We start from the raw sequence: 20,863 nt of genomic DNA on the forward strand, positions 1-20,863 counted from the left end.
TATCAAGCACCTTAGGGATTTCCAGACAGCCTGTTCTACTGTTAGGCGTCATGGTGCAGATGAAACTTCTATTCTGTTAACCGCTTTCCTGTTTTCTCTTGAGGGAAAGGCGAGGAAGTGGTACTACTCCTAACCTGAAGCAACTGCTACCAACTAGGATACGCTTAGTAGAGAATTTTTGGAAAAATACTTCCCAGCTGAAGTCACAGATAGACTGAGAAAAGAGATCTCCTGCATTGTTCAAGGTGAATCAGAGACTCTCTTTGAATATTGGGAGTGCTTCAACAATCTCCTGGACGCATGTCCCCATCACATGATTGGTAAACTAGTATTGATCAGCTACTTCACCCAAGGCATGAACCCCCATGATAAAACTACACTGGAAGGTGCCAGTAATGGTTCTCTGAAAAAGTACAAAACCGCAGATGAAGCATGGTAGCTGATCAGCGACTTAGCTGAATCCACTAGGAATTACAGACAGAGGCGCAACCCCAAAGCTGTTGCAAAAATTTCTACTAGCAAAGAGACTACTGCTCTCACCCAGAGTATATGTGAAATGACCAACCTACTGAAGCATTTGCAGTTGAATCAACAACAAGCACAACAAGCTCAGTCTTCACCACAAGAAAGCCAACAGTTAGCTCTACAAAGAGTATGCGGGATCTGTGCTGATTATAGTCATTATACTGATGAATGCCCGCAACTCTAGGAAGAAAACACTGTGGCAGCCACTCACAACTTCTATGACCGCCCGAATCAAGGATACAATCAACAAGGCAGCAACTACAACCAAGGTGGCAACAATAGCCATGGATGGCAGGACAATTCCAACCAAGGTTGGAGAGATAATTCTAACTATGGCTGGAGGGATAACTTTAACAAAGGAGACCGAGACAATAATGGAAACCAGAGGTGGAATAATAATAACAACAACCGACAGCAGAGTCAGAACCAACTTTACATAGCACCTCACCTAAGACAATCACAAGGACCCCCAACAAACCCAACAACAAGTTTCTCAGATTGCTTATTCTAGTTCCTCATCAAATGACGAGATGCTCCGTTCTCTTGCACAAGGACAACAAGACATGCATGCTCAGCTTAACTCTAGTCTGAATGGCTTAATTGCCACTTTACAAGCTCTCGTCTCCCGGATGGATTCCTCACTTAATTCCACACATCAACCTTCAAGCTCTAGTGGAATTCCTTCTCAACCACTCTCTAATCCCAAGGGTGGCATCAATGCCATCACTCTAAGGTCCGGAACCACACTGCAGGAAAGGAACCATGAGGAGCCAAACCCACCAAAAAACGTGCCAACAAAGGATGTGGTGGAAGTGGAAGAAGCTGAAGAAGAAGAGGACGTACAAGACATAGTTGAAGAGGAAGAAGCTCAGCCACAGAATGAAACACCAAGGGGTGCTGAAGCTACAAATCGCGCCCCTCCTATTCCATTTCCACAACTTGTAAGGAAGCCCAGAAAACAGATGGAAGTTGACCCCAAAATGGTAGAAATATTCAAAAAGGTTGAGGTAACTGTTTCCCTTTTTGATGTTATTCAACAGGTAACTAAATACGCAAAGTTTCTAAAATATTTGTGCATACATAAAGATAAAATTAATGAATTAGAAACTATTCCTTTAGGTAGTTCTATATCTGCTTTAATGGGAAATATACCTGAAAAATATAGTGATCCAGGTCCATGTATGGTTAACTGTACCATTGGAGGTGTGATATTTTCTGATTGTATGTGTGATTTAAGAGCATGTGTTAGCATAATGCCTTTGTCTATATATGATACTTTGAGGCTCCCTCCCTTAAAAAGGTCGGCAACTCGTTTTGAGTTAGCAGATAAAAGTATTATTACAGTAGTTGGAATTGCTGAAGATGTACTGGTGAGCATTAAGGGGCTTACATTTCCCATTGATTTCTACATCTTGGAAATGCCCCCTAATGACTCAAGAAGACCATCATCAATCCTGCTTGGAAGACCATTCCTGAAGACTTCAAAGTTCAAGCTGGATGCATTCTCAGGAACTTACTCCTTTGAGATAGATGGCAGAACAGTGAGTTTCAGTTTAAATGAAGCTATGAAGCATCTTCCGGAAGATCATTCTATCTTCTAATGTGACATTATTGATGAAACTGTAGCTGAAGTTCACCAGGAAGAATTAGAAGAGAAGTACATGGAGCAAGGTCCAAGTGTGGGGACACTTTCTGAAAATAATGAGAAAACTTTACCATTATCACCAGCCCCGGATGATCCAGAGCCTAGCTATGAGCAGAAATTAGAATTAAAACCCCTTCCTCCACACCTCAAGTATGCTTACCTTGAGGACAAACAGAAGTTCCCAGTTATCATTGCAAGGGAACTCACCTCTCAATAGGAAGAACAACTACTCAGTGTGCTGAGAAAACATAAGAAAGCAATTGGATGGAGCTTGGCGGATATAGTAGGCATTAGCCCCCAAATTTGTGAACACAGAATATTCTTGGAAGAGGGAGCAAAGCCTCTCCGTAAGCCTCAAAGAAGATTGAATCACACCATCTTAGAAGTTGTCAAGAAGGAAGTAACCAGGCTACTTGAAGCAGATATCATTTACCCGATTTCAGATAGTGAATGGGTCAGCCCAGTACAAGTGGTGCCCAAGAAGTCTGGAGTCACAACAATAAAGAATGAGAATAGAGAGCTTCTGACAACTAGAGTGCAGAATTCATGGAGAGTTTGCATTGACTATAGGCGTCTCAACCAAGCCACTCGCAAGGATCATTACCCCTTGCCATTCATTGATCAAATGCTTGATCGCCTGTTAGGTAAATCTCATTATTGTTTCTTAGATGGTTATACAGGCTACTTTCAAATTCATATAGCTCCTGAAGATTAAGAAAAGACTACTTTTACATGTCCTTTTGGGACTTATGCTTATAAGAGAATGCCCTTTGGCTTATGCAATGCACCTGCTACTTTCCAAAGATGCATGATGAGTCTTTTCTCTGATCTTATTGAGAACTATATGGAGATTTTTATGGATGATTTCAGCGTATATGGTGATTTATTTAGCCTTTGATTAGATAGTTTATCTAGAGTGTTAGACAGATGTGTTAGTACAAACCTTGTATTAAATTTTGAAAAATGTCACTTTATGGTCAAACAAGGAATTGTACTAGGACATGTTGTGTCTAATACTGGCATTTCTGTAGATCCAGCAAAGGTGGATGTTATTTCTAGTTTACCTTACCCCTCCTCCATGAGGGAAGTCCGTTCGTTCCTTGGCCACACAGGTTTTTACAGGAGATTCATTAAGGACTTCAGCAAGGTAGCATTACCTTTATCCAGATTGCTGCAGAAGGAAATTGAGTTTGAGTTTAGTGAAAACTGTATGCAAGCATTCGATAAGCTGAAGACTGCCCTGACTCAAGCTCCAATTGTGAGAGGACCAGACTGGAGCCAGCCATTTGAAACCATGTGTGATGCTTCCAACCATGCAGTAGGAGCAGCACTGGCTCAGCGCGAAGGTAAGGACCCTTTTGTAATTGCTTATGCATCTAAGACTTTAGATGCTGCTCAGTCTAATTACACTACTACTGAAAAAGAGCTTCTTGCTATTGTTTTCACTCTGGATAAATTCCGAGCCTACTTACTTGGTACTAAGGTAGTAGTGTACTCAGACCATGCAGCTCTAAAATATTTATTAGCTAAAAAAGAGTTCAAAACAAGGCTAATACGTTGGATACTACTTTTGCAAGAATTTGATTTAGAAATTAAGGATAGGAGTGGTAACCAGAATTTAGTGGCAGACCACTTGAGTCGCCTTGAGCATATTAAGGGTGACTCCACTCCTATAAATGATAATTTTCCATTTGATAACTTACAAGCAGTAGCTGAAGTAGTTCCTTGGTATGCACCTGTAGCTAATTATCTAGTTAGCCACATTTTTCCTCTATACTTTACTAAGCACCAAAGAGACAAGCTGAAAAGCGAGTCCAAATATTAGATATGGGACGATCCATATTTATGGAGGTGTGGTGCTGACCAAGTAATTAGACGGTGTGTGCCTCAATCAGAATTCCAGTCCATTTTAGAGGCCTGCCACTCATCTGAGAGTGGAGGACATTTTGGCTCTCAAAGAACAGCTAGAAAAATTCTAGACTGTGGATTCTGGTGGCCTACTCTTTCTAAAGATGCTGCTGAATTTTATAAATCTTGTTCCCCATGCCAAAGGTTTGGTAATATATCCAAGAGGGATGAGATGCCTCAACAGCTTATGCTTTTCTGTGAAATTTTTTATGTTTGGGGCATTGACTTCATGGGTCCATTTCCAAATTCTAATGGTTACTCTTATATACTATTAGTCGTAGATTATGTTTCTAAGTGGGTGGAAGCAATTCCTACCCATATTGATGATGCTAACACTGTTGTTTCCTTTGTTAGAAACCATATTATCTGTTGCTTTGGATCACCATGAGCGATCGTGAGCGATCAAGGCACCCATTTTTATAACAGGAGACTAACAGGATTACTGAAAAAGCATGGGATAATTCATAAAGTAGTAACAGCTTATCATCCACAGACCAATGGGCAAGCAGAAGTCTCTAACAGAGAGATTAAACGTATTATGGAGAAGATAGTAAAACCTCACAGGAAGGACTGGAGTGCCAGGCTACAAGATGCACTCTGGGCATATAGAATAGCGTACAAGACACCCATTGGGATGAGCCCCTTCCGCTTGGTATACGGAAAGGCTTGCCACCTCCCCGTAGAGGTGGAACACAAGGCTGTGAAGGAGTGCAACATGAATCTTACGAAAGCTGGTGCTGAAAGAAAGCTGCAAGTAGCAGAACTAGAGACCCTCCGCCTAGAAGCATATGACAACTCCAGGCATTACAAAGAGAAAATGAAGGCTGTCCATGACTAGCACATAAACAGGAAAGAATTCAGACTAGGGGAGTTAGTTCTACTATATAACTCCAGACTGAGGCTCATGCCAGGTAAATTGAGATCAAGATGGGAAGGTCCATACAGAGTAGAAAAGGTAGAGCCATACGGAGTTTTCCACCTGCGTCATCCTGTTAACTCCAAATTTTTCAAGGTTAATGGACATCGCCTAAAGCTTTACCATGGTGAGAAGATGAAGAATCAAAAGGAACTAGAGATCTTACTCTTGGAAGATCCACCAAGAGAAGCTGAATGAGCCTAAAGAGCGTCCAACTTAAGGATTTAGAAGCAAAGTGCTAGGTGGGAGACAACCCACCATAGTATGATCATTCCGTTTCAGTCTTAGTTTTATTTTTACTTTATTTTATGATGTTAATGATTCTTCTCATCATCCCTGCATTTAGCTACATATAGTTTGCATATGCATTTTGCATATTATTTTTATTTTAATTAAAAAAAAAGAAGCACGCGACGCGGCAGCGTCGCTGACGCGTCCGCGTCACCAGTGCGTTATGAAGAAAAGAAAGCTGAACAGCGAGTCACGTGAAAGCGTGGCTGGAGGTGTGCCTTAGGCACAAACATGCCCACGCGTCCGTGTCACCCACGCAGCCACGTCGTTTGCGAAATAGCCTCCCCACACGTCCGCGTCACTGATGAGCGGATAATTTATACGCTTTTTGGCATTGTTTTTAGTATGTTTTCAGTATGATTTAGTTAGTTTTCAGTATATTTTTATTAGTTTTTAATTAAAAATCACATTTCTGGACTTTACTATGAGTTTGTGTGTTTTTCTGTGATTTCAGGTATTTTCTGGCTGAAATTGAGGGACCTGAGCAAAAATCAGATTCAGAGGTTGAAGAAGGACTGCAGATGCTGTTGGATTCTGACCTCCATGCACTCAAAGTGGATTTTTTGGAGCTACAGAATTCTAAATGGAGCGCTTCTAATTGCGTTGGAAAGTAGACATCCAGGGCTTTCCAGAAATATATAATAGTCCATATTTTGAATAAGGATTGTCGACGTAAACTGGCGTTCAACGTCAGTTCTATGCTGCATTCTGGAGTCAAACGCCAGAAACAAGTTGCAAAGTGGAGTTCAACGCTAGAAACACGTTACAAACTGGCGTTCAACTCCAAGAATGACCTTTCCACGTGTAAACTTCAAGCTCAGCCCAAGCACACACCAAGTGGGCCCCGGAAGTGGATTTCTACATCATTTACTCAATTCTGTAAACCCTAGTAACGAGTTTAGTATAAATAGGACTTTTTACTATTGTATTAGACATCTTGGGACGTTTAGTTCTTAGAACATGGGGGCTGGCCATTCGGCCATGCCTGAACCTTTCACTTATGTATTTTTCAACGGTAGAGTTTCTACACACCATAGATTAAGGTGTGGAGCTCTGCTGTTCCTCAAAGATTAATGCAAAGTACTACTGTTTTTCTATTCAATTCAACTTATTCCGCTTTTAAGATATTCATTCGCACTTCAATATGATGGATGTGATGATTGTGACAGTCATCATCATTCTCAACTTATGAATGCATGCCTGACAACCACTTCCGTTCTACCTTAGATTGAGTGGATATCTCTGGGATATCTAATACAGGGGACCGAGTCCGAGCTATTAGAGTCTTCGTGGTATAAGTTAGAACCCATAGATGGCCATTCTTGAGATCCGAAAAGTCTAAACCTTGTCTGTGGTATTCTGAGTAGGATCTGGGAAGGGATGGCTGTGACGAGCTTCAAACTCGCGAGTGCTGGGCGTAGTGACAGACGCAAAAGGATAGTAAATCCTATTCCAGTATGATCGAGAACCGACAGATGATTAGCCATGCAGTGATAGCGCATTGGACCATTTTCACAGGAGGATGGGATGTAGCAATTGATAATGGTGATGCCCTACATAAAGCTTGCCATGAAAAGGAGTAGGATTGATTGGATGAAGACAGCAGGAAAGCAGAGATCAGAGGAACGAAAGCATCTCTATACGCTTATCTGAAATTCTCACCAATAAATTACATAAGTACCACTATCCTATTTTATATTTTATTTATTTTCATCCACTATAATTTCTTAATACAATTTAATCCGCCTGAGTGAGATTTACAAGGTGACCATAGCTTGCTTCAAGCCGACAATCTTCGTGGGATCGACCCTTACTCACGTAAGGTTTATTACTTGGACGACCCAGTGCACTTGCTGGTTAGTTGTACGAAGTTGTGAAACAGATATAAGATCATGAACGTGTGTACCAAGTTTTTAGCGCTGTTACCAAGGAATGGAATGATCACGATTTCGCACACCAGTCACCCACGCAAACGCTTGGCCCTGTAAAATCGACGTAAATAGGTGTATGGCAGCATGTTGCGATGGAGCTGGGCTGAACTGATGCTAGAAGCACCAGCTACATCACGTGACCGCGTGCCCCATGTGGCCGCGTCGTTTTCAAAACATCACCATTCACGCGATCGCGTCAACCATACGATCTCGTCACCTTGAAAATTTGGCAAAAAAAGTTTGAAACAGAGAGTCGCGCGAACGCGCGGCTACTCTCGCGCCATTCGCACAATCAAGTCATGCGACTGCGTGACCCACACGTCCGCGTGACTTGACAAATTCACATGCCACGCGATCGCGTCACTCACGCGTCCACGTCACATGCAGCACACAGAATATCCAGATCAGCCAAAATATTTTATCTTTTCTTCCTCAAATCCAAATTTTTCTTTTCCTTTGTTAATTCCTTCTTCCCCCTTCTTCTTTTTCTACTCATTCTAACTTTTTACTCTCCCCCGTTTCTTTCTTTTTCACCACCATTATCAAGGTTTTTATTTTCTTTTTCCTTCTTTACTTTTCCATTATTATTCTTATTTTTTTTATGTTTTATTCTTCTTTTTCTTTTTACTTTCTTTATCTATATTTTCTTTTTCTTTTTCTTCTTCTTTCTTTTTATCCCTTTTTAATTGGTGTTGAAAATTTATTTAGATCTTTATTTTCCATATTTTACTTGTGGATTATCATGGTTTTGTTTGACAATTATATATTACTTTTCATAAGGGTTGCTTGCATGTTCAAATTTCCTACTTTCAATAACATTTTCATCATGCATGCCAAGTGTTTGTGAAAAAGCTCGTATGGCATTGCACATTATTTTAATTTATTCTATTCCACTACTTTAATGCTTGCTTTTCACAAAACCCCTTTTATATTTTATTGATTAAAATATAATCGTCCATACAAACAGATTGTTAGTTTGAATGATGTGATAATATAACTTGGACATTGAATGCTTGATCTATGTTACTCATGCCTTTGTCGGCATGCCAATAAACATCTTGCATTTAATTTCCATCACATGCATTTACTATCTTCCCTTTGATGACCTTTTCACATGTAGTCTAGACCATGTGTTAACGACACCCCTCTTTACCATGCATTGATTACCACTCATAATATTCGCTGCCTTGCTCGAACCCTTAACTTTACATGTACTTACCTCTTTCCTTTTTCAGGATGGCCACCAAGAAAGGAAAAGAGAAAGCTATTTCTAAACCACCAGCGAGGAGAGGAACAAAAAGAGCATTAGTGGCTGATCCATCTTCAACAGCAGTAAAGCCCTCAACAAAAAGAATTAAGAGGATCATCAAGGTCGATGAGAAAGAAAAAGCCTTTCCAGCAAAGGATACTGCGCGGTTTCCTAACCGCTACTGTGAGCAGATGTTCTCCATCCTGGCAGAGAGGAATTACAACAATGAATACCATCTTATCCTCCCAACCCGCATTGTTGAATTTGTTGAGCCGCAAATCGAACGAAGACAATGGGAATTTCTACGGAGACAGCCACGGCAGGTTAATCTCTCATGGGTAGTAGAATTCTACTCCAACTTTCACATGCCAACCATACAGTCTGTCTATGTTCGTCAGAAGCAAGTCCCCATAACTGAAGAGGCCATTCAACAAGCTTTAGATCTTCCCCCTGCTCTAGAAGGATTGGACGCATTCCAAGAAGCCTCACTTAAGCGACAGACATACCAATTTGACTGGGACGCCGTTCTCAGAGTTATAGCATAATCTGGCAGCAGATGGATCTATGGATACCATCGATCCCAACCAAAAGGGATATCGGCTTCAGCACTTACCTTGGAGGCTCGAGTATGGGCACAGATTATGTCTCATTATGTCTTTCTGAGCATGCATGAGTCCTCCTTCACTGCAGACATGGCTGTTTTACTCTGGTGTATCCTCATAGACTAGCACCTAAACTTACCAAGACACATCCGAAATGCAATGGGACACGTACAAATTGCGGGCAACTTACCTTTTTCTGCCTTGGTTTCAGATCTTGTCTCGGCAGCCGGAGTCTCCTACAGAGCTGGGGACACCAAAGCCATACTCCTATGAGATGATTAGTATGTCCCTAACGGGAAATATATCAGACCATCAGCAGCCACTACAAGCCAGCCTACAGAACCGGCTGAAGACATTCCTCCTTCAACACCACAAGCACCTACAACAAACTAACTGCTCCATCAGATACTTGAAAGGTTGGATCGGTAGGAACACAAAGCAAAGCTAAGAGAGCACTGTAACAAGCGCCGATTCACATACCTCAAGGAGCTACTTTTGGGAAACTACAAAGACCCAGACACCTCGGAATCCACCTCATTTACCAGCACAGGGAGCCATGACGATCCCGATGGTGGAGATGCTGCTACCAGCCCCCCTTTATTCCTGACAGATAGCACCGAGGACGGTGCAAAGCCTTAAGTGTAGGGAGGTCGGTCAGTACCTGACTTCCGGAGGTAATTTCTTTTCCTTAAACACCAGTAAAATAGGATATTTAGTTAATTTTTCTCTTGTAGAATAGGATAGATTGCATAGAAGTAGGTTATTCACATGCATGTTCTACTTGATTGAAAATAATAAGTTTCTTCTAAGACCCTACTTTTCTGAAAAATTTCACTAATTTAAATCAAAATCTTTGTGTAAACTAGTTTGAAGTTGTATTTGGAACATAGTTTAAAAAGCTAAGAACACACAACCTGTGGATTTGAGCTTAATTACATGGTTACATTATTTAACCATAAATATTTTATTCTTGTGTGTTTGCTTCTCTATGATTGTGATCTTTATTTTGTTTCATCCTATATGTCCAATATTTAATATGTTATATGCATGCGTATGATTGAGGCCATTAATTGTTTAGCTCACTTATCCCAAATAAGCCTACCCTTTAAATTACCTTTGTCAGCCACTTTGAGCCTTTTTATCCCATTTGTTCTATATTTCACCACATTACTAGCCTTAAGCGGAAAAACAATTAAATATCCCAATTGAATCTTTGGTTAGCTTAAGATAGAAATTGTGTATTAATTGAGTATGGGAAAATTGTGGGAACAAGGGTTAATAAGGGGATGCTTCATGATAAAATAGATGAGAATTTGGGTACCTACTCATGTGAAACTATAAAATTTCAAAATCCATGTGCATTGATAAGCTGTGTTTATTTTCATGTTGAAAAAAATAATATTCAATAAATATTTAAATAAATAAGGAGACAAAATCACCCCAATGCTAAGTTAAGTTTAATAAAGATCAATGCATATGTGATACGAATTAAAGAAAAATTAATACATGAGTATGTAATACAAAAGTGAAGACTATGGGTAGCTAGGCATGATTCTAGAGTTATATAGAGTGTATGTATTTTAGGTGAAAGCTTAGGTTAATTAAAAGATTTGATTTATAAAGCTCACTTAGCCATATACATATACCCTTATCCTTACCTTAGCCCCATTACAACCTTGAAAAGACCTTATGATGTTTGCATTGGTATGTTAAATATTGTTGATTGGTTAGGTGAAGAACAAATCTTAGAAAGCATGACTAGAGAAGAGTAGAGTGATTACCCTATACACTTGAGAGAATAGAGTGCACATACACCATCAGTGAGGGTTCAGTGCTTAATTCTATGTTCCCTGCTTTCATGAGCTATCTTCTTACAACGTTACCTGTATTTACTATATGAATTGAGTTAGTGAAATCTAATTTATATTTGTCCTATATTTACTTACTTTTAACCAAGTAGATATGAAACATATAGTTGCATATATATATATATATATATATAGTTTCCATTGCATTTCATGAGTTTTACATGTTCCTACTCATTTACTTTATCTCCTTCAACTAAGCATGAGGACATGCTATATATATATATATATATATATATATATATATATATATATATATATATATATATATATATATATATGTTGCATTGCATTTCATGAGTTTTACATGTTCCTACTCATTTACTTTATCTCCTTCAACTAAGCATGAGGACATGCTAATGTTTAAGTGTGGGGAGGTTGATAAACTATTATTTTATAATTTATATTGTGTTTAATTGTGTGGTTTTATCAAATCTTTACCTACTTATTCATATGATTAGTATGTGTTTACAATTCCTTCCCAAAATCACTCCATGGTTGAAAACTTGCTTCCTAGAGACCTTTAATTATGTATTTTAATTCTCCTTTATCCCATTCGATGCCGTGATTTGTGTGTTAAGTGTTTCAGGCTTCATAGGGCATGAATGACCTAGAAATTGGAGAGGAGGCTTGCAAAAATGGAAGGAACACAAGAAACTAAGGAGATGACCAGCGAGCAATGATGCGAGCGCATGGCCCACGCAGACGCTCAAAATGGAGAATTTGCAATGACGCAGACGCGTGCCTGACGTAAACGCGTGGATTGGAGTCTGCACGCATGACGCAAACGCGTGAACCACGCGAACGCGTGGCAAGGAAAAACGCCGAATGACGCGAACGCGTGGACGACGCGTATGTGTGACCTGCGCGATCTGCAAAAAATAATAGAATACGCTGGGGGCGATTTCGGGCCGCTTTTTGACCCAATTCTCGGCCCAGAAACACAGACTAAACCTAGGAAACATGCAGAAACTTAACACGCATCCACACACATTGAGATTCATCACATTAGGATTACACTTAGTTTCAGATATGAGTTTTTAGAGTTACATTACATTGATAGTTTATGCTTGTGCTTGGATTTTTGGATGCTGAAAGTCATTACCTCCGTTGAAGACATTACTTTAGTTTGTTTCCTTATTCCTTTATTTTTAATTAGTTACTCATTGACTTTATTCAATTAAGTATGTTACATTTTGAATTTATTAATATATGAAGTTATTTTTATTTTAATTAATTTTAATTCTCTATTTTATTTTAATTGATTATGTCTTCTCATATTTTTATGATTATTACTTTCATGTCAATGGAGTAGAATTTCTACTTGACATGGGGGTTGATTAAGAGGTGATACTTGAGTTGGAATGCTCAAGTGCTTGGTTAAACTGGACGTTGTTGGCTAATTCTATACCTACTAACACTAGACCTCCCAAAGGGAGAGGGCTAGGACCTGAGGGTAAGAGTTAGTTCAATCACCATACCTTTTCTTATTTAGTAAGGGAAAATCGAGTGAGAACAACAACCTTTTACACCATACTTGAGAAAATCCCAACAAGGATAGAAGTTTCACTTAATTATTCCCCCAGTCAAGGCCTTTTATTTAGAATATCAATAATTATTTTCAGTTTATTTTTATTGCCTTAGTTCACAATTATTTTAATTACTTATTATCAAACTCAACTTTCTGGGAATTTTCTGATTAATAAATTAGCACTCTTTCCTACAAATCGTTGGGAGACGACCTGGGACTCATACTCCTAGTATTTTATTTCTAAAATTTGTGACCAACCTTTTTAAATTGGTGAGGCAGATTTTAGCTGGTTAAGAGCTATACGTGCAACGCTGTCTCTTAATTGAAATCTATAAATTGGTTAACTTCTGCCACGCATCAAGCTCCAACAAGAAGACAACACCTTGGCATCTACTCATAATTTCTATGACCGCCCGAATCAAGAATACTATCAACAAGGCGGCAATCATAACCAAGGTGGAAGCTACAATCAAGGTTGGCAAGATAACTCCAACCAGGGATGGAGGGACAACTACAACAGAGGAGGCAGAGACAACAGTGGGAATCAGAGGTGGAACAACAATAACAGACAACAGAACCAAAACCAGCCTTACAGAGCACCTCACCAAAGGCAGTCCCAAACGCCTCAGAACAACCAACAGCAGGCCCCTCAAATCACTTACCCCTCTTCTTCTAATGATGAGATGCTTCGTACTATTACGCAAGGATAACAAGACATTAAGAATTCAATCCACTCTTCTATAAATGGTCTTAGCTCCACCATACAAGCTCTCATCTCCTAGATGGATTCACTAATTACTCCCAACAATCAACCTTCAAGCTCCAGTGCAATTCCTTCTCAACCTAAACCCAACCCCAAGGGTGGAATCAATGCCATCACTTTGAGGTCCGGAACCACACTGCAAGAGAGGAGTCATGAGGAGCCAAGCTCAAATGAAGATATCTAAGTTGAAGATGTTGTTGAGGTAGAAGATGCTGAAGAGGAGGATGAAGTACAAGACATGGTTGAAAAAGAAGCAGCTCAACCAGAGAATAGTGCACCAATGGAAGCTGCAGCTACAAGAGACGCCATCCCTATCTCCTTTCCACACCTTGCTAGAAAGTCCAGAAAGCAGATGGAGCTCAACCCAAAGATGGTGGAGATCTTCAAAAAGATTGAGGTAATCATTCCCCTTTTTTATGCCATTAGCCAGGTACCTAAATATGCGAAGTTTCTAAAGAATTTATGCATGCATAGGGATAGAATATAGGATTTAGAAACTATTCCCTTAGGTAGCTCTATATCTGCTTTAATGGGTGATATACCAGAAAAATGTAGTGATCCAGGTCCATGCATGGTTACTATTACTATAGAAGGTGTAAAATTTTCTGACTGCATGTGTGATTTAGGCGCGTGTGTTAGTATAATGCTATTATCTGTATATGATTCTTTGAGGCTCCCTCCCTTAAAAAGGTCGGCAGCACGTTTTGTTTTGGCCGATAAAAGCATTATCTCTGTGGTTGGAATTGCTGAGGATGTGTTGGTGAGCATTAAGGGGCTCACATTCCCTATTGACTTTTACATCTTGGAGATGCCCCCTAATGACTCAGGAAGACCATCATCCATCCTGCTTGGAAGGCCATTTCTGAAGACTTCACAGTTCAAGTTGGATGCATTCTCAGGAACTTATTCCTTTGAGATAGATGACAGAGCAGTGAGCTTCAATCCGGATGAAGCCATGAAGAAATAGAAGAGAAATAGAAGAGAGGCACATGGAGCAAGGTCCAAGTGTGGGGAAGCCCCCTGACCAAGATGAAACCACCTTGCCACCATCACTAGCTCCAGCTAATCCAGTGCCTAGCCATGAGCAGAAATTGAAGTTAAAGCCCCTTCCACCCCATCTCAAGTATGCTTACATTGAGGAAAATCAGAAGCTCCTAGTTATCATTGCAAGGGAAATCACTTTCCAACAGGAGGAGCAGTTGCTTAGTATGCTGAGAAGACACAAGAAGACAATTGGGTGGAGCTTGGCGGATATAGTAGGCATCAGCCCTCAAGTTTGTGAGCACAGAATATTTTTAGAAGAGAGAGCAAGGCCTGTCCGTCAACCCCAAAGGCGGCTGAACCCCACCATCTTAGAAGTTGTCAAGAAGGAAGTGACCAGATTGCTTGAAGCTAATATCATCTACCCCATCTCAGACAGTGTGGGTCAGCCAAGTACAAGTGGTGTCCAAGAAGTTTGGAGTCACAACAGTTAAGAATGAGCATGGAGAGCTCCTGACAACTAGAGTGCAGAATTCATGGAGGGTGTGCATTGACTACAGGTGCCTCAACTAAGCTACTCGCAAGGATCATTACCTCTTGCCATTTATGGATCAGATGCTTGATCACCTGTCAGGTAAATCACACTACTGCTTTTTAGATGGTTATACAGGCTATTTTCAAATTCATATAGCTCCTGAAGATTAGGAGAAGACTACTTTTACATGTCCCTTTGGAACGTATGCATACAAGAGGATGCCTTTTGGCTTATTTAATACACCGGCTACATTCCAAAGGTGCATGATGAGTGTTTTCTCAGATCTTATTGAGAACTGTATGGAAGTTTTCATGGATGACTTTAGCATTTATGGTGATTTATTTAGCCTTTGCTTGGATAGCTTAGCTAGAGTATTAGACAGGTGTGTTAGTTCAAACCTTGTATTAAATTTTGAAAAATGTCACTTTATGGTAAAATAAGGTATTATTCTAGGACACGTTGTTTCTAGTACTGGTATTTCTGTAGATCCAGCAAAGGTAAATGTCATTTCTAGTTTACCTTACCCCTCGTCTATGAGGGAAGTCCGTTCGTTCCTTGGTCATGCAGGTTTCAACCGGAGATTTATCAAGGACTTCAGTAAGGTAGCATTGCCTTTATCCAGACTGCTATAGAAGGATATTGAGTTCGAGCTGAGTGAGGATTGCATGGAAGCGTTTGATAAGCTGAAGATCGCCCTGACTCAAGCTTCGATTGTGAGAGGACCAGACTGGAGCCAGCCTTTTGAGATTATGTGTGACGCCTCCAACCATGTAGTAGGAGCGGCACTGGCTCAGCGCGAAGGTAAAGACCCTTTCATAATAGCTTACATCTCTAAGACCTTAGACGCTACTCAGTCTAATTATACTACCACTGAAAAAGAGCTTCTGGCTATTATTTTTGCTCTGGATAAATTTCAAGCTTACTTACTTGGTACTAAGGTGGTAGTATACTCAGACCATGCAGCTCTAAAATATTTATTAGCTAAAAAAAAGTCCAAACCAAGGTTAATACGTTGGAAACTGTTGCTGCAAGAATTTGATTTAGAAATTAAGGATAGGAGTGGTTCCCAAAATTTAGTGGCAGACCACTTGAGTCACCTTGAGCACATTAAGGATGACTCCATTCCTATCAATGATGCTTTTCTATTTGATAGCTTGCACGCAATATCCGAAGTAGTTCCTTGGTATGCACCTGTAGCTAATTATTTAGTTAGTCACACTTTCCCTCCTAATTTTACTAAGCATCAAAGGGACAAGCTGAAAAGCGAGTCCAAATACTGTATATGGGATGACCCATATTTATGGAGGTATGGTGCTGACCAGATAATTAGAAGTTGTGTGCCTCAATCAGAATTCTAGTCCATTTTAGAGGCCTGCCATTCTTCTGAGAGTGTTGGACATTTTGGCCCTCAAAGAACAGCTAAAAAAATTTTAGACTGTGGATTCTGGTGGCCCACTCTTTTTAAAGATGCTGCTTCCTTCTGTAAATTTTGTCCTCCATGCCAAAGGTTTGGTAATATATCCAAGAGGGATGAGATGCCCCAACAACTTATGCTATTCTGTGAAATTTTTTATGTTTGGGGCATTGACTTCATGGGTCCATTCCTAAACTCTAGTGGTTTCCTGTATATATTGTTAGCTGTAGACTATGTTTCTAAATGGGTGGAAGCAATTTCTACCCATACTGATGATGCTAACACTGTTGTCTCCTTTGTGAGAAACCATATTATCTGTCGCTTTGAATCACCACGAGCAATCGTGAGTGATGACGAACGGATTTCTGCTAGTAAAGAATTTCACAAATAATATCTCGTTGAAAGTATAGTTTCTAAATCAGCAAAGAATCCTTTCGTACAAAAATTTGGTTGTCACAAGTAACAAACCCCTAATAAAATTGATAACCGAAGTATTTAAACCTCGTGACATCTCTCAAGGAATTGCAGGGAGGTGTATTTATTATTGGTTATGGAAGATTATCTTTTTGGGGTTTTTGAATAAGGAACAAGAAAAAGTAAATTGTAAGAATTAAATTAATAACTAATAAAGCTCTTAGCAAGGTATGAAAACTGGACGTCCTATCCTAGTTATCCTTATCAATTGTGATGAGAATTGTTCATTACTCCCACTTAGTTAACCCTTACTAAATAAAGGAAAGTCAAGTGGACTAATCAACTTGATTCCTCAAGTCCTAGTCAACTCCTAAGGAAAGACTAGCTTTAGAGGGATCCAAACCAACTAGCAAATTCCAATTATCAATCAACAAAGGAGTTTGATAACTCAAGTATCTCCAATTAATTAATTCAAGCTAAGAACGTAAAAAGCTAAATTAAAATCATAAATCTGAAATACCTCAAATTGTATTAAATAAGAAATTCAATTCAACATGGAGTTCATAAACCAAATTGTCAACATAAAGTAATCAACAAGGAAAATAAATAAACTAGAAAGCTAAAACAAATAAAAGTAGAAGAGAAATTAAATTAAAGGAACAATGAACCTGGAATGGAGAAGACATAAACCTAAAACTAAGAAAAATCCTAAAACCTAGAGAGAGGAGAGATGCTTGGAATGAATGAGTGATTCCCCCATTCTGTAGCCTCTATTCTGTGTTCTCGGGCTTGGAATTGGGCCGAAAAGGAGCCCAGAAATCGCCCCCAGCGCTTTCTGCAACTTTCTGCACGTAGCGCATGTCACGCGTATGCGTAGGTCACGCGTGCGCGTCATTTGGCGAAATTCCTTTTCACGCGTACGCGTCAATCACGCGTGTGCGTCGCTCGTCTTCTGCGCTAGGCACGCATGCGCGTCGTCCATGCGTGCGCGTCGCTGCCAGCTCTTCAAAACTCCATTTTTCGCATTCCTTCCACTTTTGCATGTTTTCTTTCATCCTCTAAGCCATTCCTACCCTATAAAGCCTGAAAATACTTAACACACAAATCACGGCATCGAATGGTAATAAAGGGTATTCAAAATTAACAGTTTAAAGGTCTAGGAAACATGTTTTCAACCATATCACAGAATAAGGAAGGATTTGTAAAACCATGCAAATCCTATGAATAAGTGAACAAATACTTGATAAAAACCACTCAAACTAGTACAAGATAAACCATAAAATAGTGGTTTATCAAGTAATCAAGGCACTCACTTTTGTAACAGGAGATTAGCAGGTCTACTGAAGAGAAATGGCATTTTGCACTAGGTATCAATAGCCTACCATCCTCAGACCAATGGACAAGGCAAGGTGTCTAAGAGGGAGATAAAGCACATACTGGAGAAGATAGTCAAGCCTCATAGGAAAGACTGGAGCACCAGGCTTGTGGACGCGCTCTGGGCCTATCGGATAGCGTACAAGACGCCAATAGGGATGAGTCCTTTCCGCCTAGTATATGGAAAGGCTTACCACCTCCCAGTGGAGGTGGAACACAAGGCTTTCTGGGCTGTGCGGGAATACAACATGGGATTTGGGAAGGCTGGTGCTGAAAGAAAGCTGCAACTAGCAGAACTGGAGACCCTTCGCCTCGAAGCATATGACAACTCCAGGCTATACAAAGAAAAGGTGAAGGCTGTGCATGACAAGCATATCAAGAGAAGAGAATTCAGACCTGGGGAGCTAGTTCTCCTTTACAACTTAAGGCTGAGGCTCATAGTTGGTACACACCCACCTCCAGAACCGAAGGACACCCCAGATTCCCCTTCATCCAGTAGCACAGGGAGCCATGGTGAACCAGACAGCGGAGGCGATGATTCAAACCCTACCTTGCTCCTTACTGATGGCACGGAGGATTGTGCCAAGCCTTAAGTGTGGGGAGGTCAGTCCTTGACTTCCGGAGGTAACTTCTCTCTCTTAACACCAACATTTGACTTTTTTCTTTGTTAGATAGGATAGATTGCATGTTAATAATTGTTTGCATGTATGTTTTGCTTGGTTAAAGTAATATTTTCTTTTTCAAGACCCTTTTTATAGTATTTCACTAATTCAAATTAAAATTTGTGTTAAACTTGTTAGAAAATTGTAATTTGGAACATGAATGATAGCTAAGAACACACAACCTGTAAGATGTGAGCTTAATTACATGGTTACATTACTTAACCATAATATTTTATTCTTGTGTGTTTTCTTCTCTATGACTGCAATCTATATTTTGTTTCATTCTATATGTCCATTATTTAGTGTATTTACATGCTTGCATATGATTGAGGCCATCATTTGTTATTAGCTTACTTATCCCAAATAGCCTACCCTTTCAATCACCTTTGTTAGCCACCTTGAGCCTCTTAATCCCCATTTGTTCTATACTTTACCACATCACTAGCCTTAAGCGGAAAAATAATTAATTACCTCAACTGAATCTTTGGTTAGCTTTAGTTAGAGATTGTGTATTAATTAAGTGTGGGGAACTGTGGGAACTTGAGTTGATGAAAGTGTGCCGTGTTTTATTGACAAAAGTATTGGGAATTTGGGTGCATACTCATGTGAGACCAGAAAAATTAAAAACTCATGTGCATTGATATGTTATGTTTGCTTTTATGATTCAAAAAATAAAAAATAAAAAAAAATAAATTACGATATAAGTGAATAGATAAATAAGGGGACAAAATTACCCCAATGCTAAGTTCAATGAAAGATCAATGCATATGTGGTGAAATTAAGAAAAATTTGATACATGAGTATGTGATGCAAAAGGTGGAAATTATGGGTAGCTAGGCATGACTTTAGAGTTACATAGAGTGTGTGTGTGTGTGTTTAGGTGAGAACTTAGGTTAGTCAAAGATTCATATTATAGCTCACTTGGCCATACATATATCCTCACCATTGCCTCAGCCCTATTACAACCTTGGAAAGACCTCAAGATGTTTGCATTGGTATACTAAATATTTGTTGATTGGTTAGATGAAGAACAAAGTCTAGAAAGTATGACTAGAGAAGAGTAGAGTGATTAACCCTAGACACTTGAGAGATTAGAGTGCATATACACTACCAGTGAGGGTTCAATGCTTGATTTTATATTCCCTGCTTTCATGAGCTATCTTTTCACAAGTCTACTTGTCTTTTATTGTGTGATTTGAATTAGTGGAATCTGATTTATTTTTGTCTTGAAAAGCTTACTTACTTTTAACCAAGTAGACAGAAACATCTTAGCATATAGTTGCATTCATAGGTTGCATCTCATGAGTCTTACTTTACCTCATTCATTCTTTATATCTCCTTGAGCTTAGCATGAGGACATGCTAATGTTTAAGTGTGGGGAGATTGATAAAACACTATTTTATGGTTTATCTTGTGCTCAATTGAGTGGTTTTTATCAAGTCTTTGCACACTTATTCATACAAATTGCATGATTTTACAATTCCTTCCCAATTTTTTTCTATGAATGAAAACTTGCTTCCTGAGCCTTTAAATTGTGTATTTTTAATTCTCCTTTATACCATCCGATGCCGTGATCTGTACGTTAAGTGTTTTCAGGCTTTATAGGGCAGGAATGGCTTAAAGGATGGAAAGGAAGCTTGCAAAAATGGAATGAGCACAAAAAGTAAAGGAGAGAACCAGCGAGAAGCGACGCGCACGCATGGCTCACGCGTGCGCGTGAATTGGAGTTTTGCACGGCGACGTGTGCGCGTGCCTGACGCGTACGCGTGACATGCGAAAATGACCAGCGACGCGTACGCGTGACATGCGCTACCTGCAGAAAATACAGAAAATGATGGGGGCGATTTTGGGCCGAGTTTGGACCCAGTTTTTAGTCCAGAAACACAGATTAGAGCCAGGGGACGAGCAGAGACTCAAGACACATTCTCATTCACATAGTCTTTAGTTTTAGATTAGAATCTTAGAGAGAAATCAATACTTCCTCTGGTTTCCTTCACATTCATAGTTTTAGAGTTTATGCTTTTGATTTGGATATTGAGAAGAGTCACTACCTTCATTGAAGTTGCCATTATTCTAGTTTGTTTTCTTATCCCTTTACTCTTTTAATCGCCCATTAACCCTGTTCAGATAAGGATGTTACATTTTGGGATTTATTAATGCAAAGAACTATTTTTACCTTTAATTGATTTTTAGTTATTATTTTAATTAATTTATCTTGTCTTCTTTTTCTTCTCTTTATATGCCTGTGAACGTTGTA

The 20,863-nt window shown here is 39.6% G+C and overlaps 1 non-coding gene across 1 annotated transcript; it reads right to left on the minus strand.

Moving 5' to 3' along the window:
- Positions 1-211: 211 nt before the first annotated feature.
- On the minus strand, positions 212-319 carry LOC148555293 (small nucleolar RNA R71). Its single transcript, XR_015888329.1, has one exon. It is a non-coding gene; the product is annotated as a small nucleolar RNA R71 (small nucleolar RNA).
- Between the last annotated feature and the right edge of the window lie 20,544 nt (positions 320-20,863).

This window comes from Arachis ipaensis, chromosome B6, assembly GCF_059453495.1.
Source record: "Arachis ipaensis isolate K30076 ecotype BB chromosome B6, ASM5945349v1, whole genome shotgun sequence".
Lineage (NCBI taxonomy): Eukaryota > Viridiplantae > Streptophyta > Magnoliopsida > Fabales > Fabaceae > Arachis > Arachis ipaensis.